At 36.8% G+C, this 2037-nt stretch overlaps 1 long non-coding RNA gene across 1 annotated transcript; it reads right to left on the bottom strand.

Annotated features, from left to right (window-relative positions):
• Window positions 1-473: 473 nt before the first annotated feature.
• LOC130731793 (uncharacterized) lies at window positions 474-1412 on the bottom strand. The gene is made up of 2 exons (XR_009016827.1): window positions 1050-1412; window positions 474-964 (listed from the first exon to the last, which is right to left on the bottom strand). It is a non-coding gene; the product is annotated as an uncharacterized LOC130731793 (long non-coding RNA).
• Between the last annotated feature and the right edge of the window lie 625 nt (window positions 1413-2037).

Genomic DNA, 2037 nt, shown 5'->3' with positions numbered 1-2037 from the left:
CTTCCCCTTTCGTTCACTTGCAGAGACATAACTGAGGGTGCTCTGTTTTTAAAGGAGAAAGAGGGAAGAAGAAGAACGTTGCAGGTCTCACGTGAGTTTCACGTGCTTTCCTCTCTCCTCAGACCTCTTTCTCTCTCCAAATTGGCATCCACGTCAGCCTCCTCCGTTAAGAAATAAACGGTAGGACTAACGTTGCACACGGCCTGCAATGTGGGGGACCATCCATGTAATTAAATTAGGTGGGGGACTAAAATCGTGGAATGGGTAAATGTCGGGGATCAAAACTGCAATTAAGCCTTCCATATATAAGACACAAGACTTAGTTTCATAGGCTCTTGTATATTAAACCTTGTGGTTTTGTTATATAGATTAGGTCGAGTTCCATTCCATCTTAAAAATACGGGTTCATTTACTGTACACAAAGAAATGTTTGTGTAAAGTTACACAAACCTAGGTTGACCTGTTATCACAAGTTACAACAAGTTAAATCATTTTTTTTAAAATGAAATTAATTATTGTAAAAATATAATCACATCGTCCTTAATCTCTAATCTTTATTATTATCACCTACATCCTCTAACAATAAAATCCAGAAAAGAAGAGAAATTAAGAACAAAACATATAGTATAATTTCTCGTGAATATTACACAACCTAGACACTACTCTTGAAATGTACCCTTTAACTACATGAGTTCTGCAACTAAAAGAAACTAGCACAAATGAAAAACTCTTTCAGAAGTCGAATAAGCAAGGTGGAAACTTGTTGAGTGTAAGCTGGGTTTTTCTTCTGAGATCTGCGTTTCTTGCCTCAACCCTCGTCTCTTCCTCTCGCTCTAACAATGGACTTTGACATTCCTGCTTCTTGACAAATGGCAGATATCACCGCAGCACTAATTTTGACAGGTCGAGAAACATAATCCTCCAGGTCCACCTCATCACCCAAGTTCATTTTGGCGGTGCAAACCTGTAATTTCTGGGTTTTGTCAAGTTCATTGCTCCCACAACCAAAATAACTGCAGCGTAGGAAAGGGCATGAGCTTTCAATTTACCGATTCTGCCATGGAAGAGGACCAGGAGCTGCGGCTGGGCTTGAGCAAGGAGGAATGATAGCGTGCCACAGACTCAGATGTTGAGGCCAGATCTGAAGCTTTCTTTTCCGATCTGGGTGAAAAGCTTGAAGCTTTCACATTTTTTTCTCATCTTTGAGCTTCAATGTTGAACAAGGGCCAGATCCAAAGAAAAATACATAAACTTGGTGGTGGTGGTGCGGTGGTGGCGCGGTGTTGGTTCAGCGGTGGTGGTGTGGTCTGGGTTTTTGGGGGTTCTAATCTGAAAAATGTTTTAGTAGATGCATAATGAAGAAGATGAAGAGTGAGATGAATATCTAGAGTTTAGAGTTTAGATGAAAGAAGTTTAAGGATGGTGATGACAGATTTAGTGTTTTTTGTATTTTTTATTTTAACCCAATTTAAATTAAGAAAGGGTGACCTGCTATTAAACTTGTGATAACAGATCAATTTAGGTTTGTGCAACTTTACACAAACATTTCTTTGTGTATAGTAAATGAACCCTAAAAATACAACAAAAACAAAATAGAACCAATATGTTATTTTCAGTCTTATTGCCACCTAAGGAATGCGACAGGGCAATAGCCAATAGCATGGGTACAACTCACAAGCAAGCCATAAAAAAAAATCTTAAAACAGAACATAAAAATTCAACCATGGCTTGTGACGTAAGATCTTTCATCATCCCAATTCCGCGTTGTGTCCTTCTTTTCTTTCTTTTTGTTATTTGGAGGGACCAACTCCTGTGTCTTTCTTTTCGAAGGTATAGAACGGAATATCTAAATAAAATTAAGGAAAAATGTTTAATTAGTCTAGATTATATGTTACAGTATATTTCCGTAAAGAATAATTTATATTAATTTTTAAAATGCCAGCGATTCGATTTTACAAAAATTGAAACCGAAACTAAATTCATATAATTTTAGAAAATTAAAATATTTTCGTAAGAAGAATATTCAATTACTTTTTT

This window comes from Lotus japonicus, chromosome 1, assembly GCF_012489685.1.
Source record: "Lotus japonicus ecotype B-129 chromosome 1, LjGifu_v1.2".
NCBI lineage: Eukaryota > Viridiplantae > Streptophyta > Magnoliopsida > Fabales > Fabaceae > Lotus > Lotus japonicus.
The sequence above is the reverse complement of the archived record's forward strand: the minus strand, read 5'-3'. Positions and strand labels throughout refer to the sequence as shown.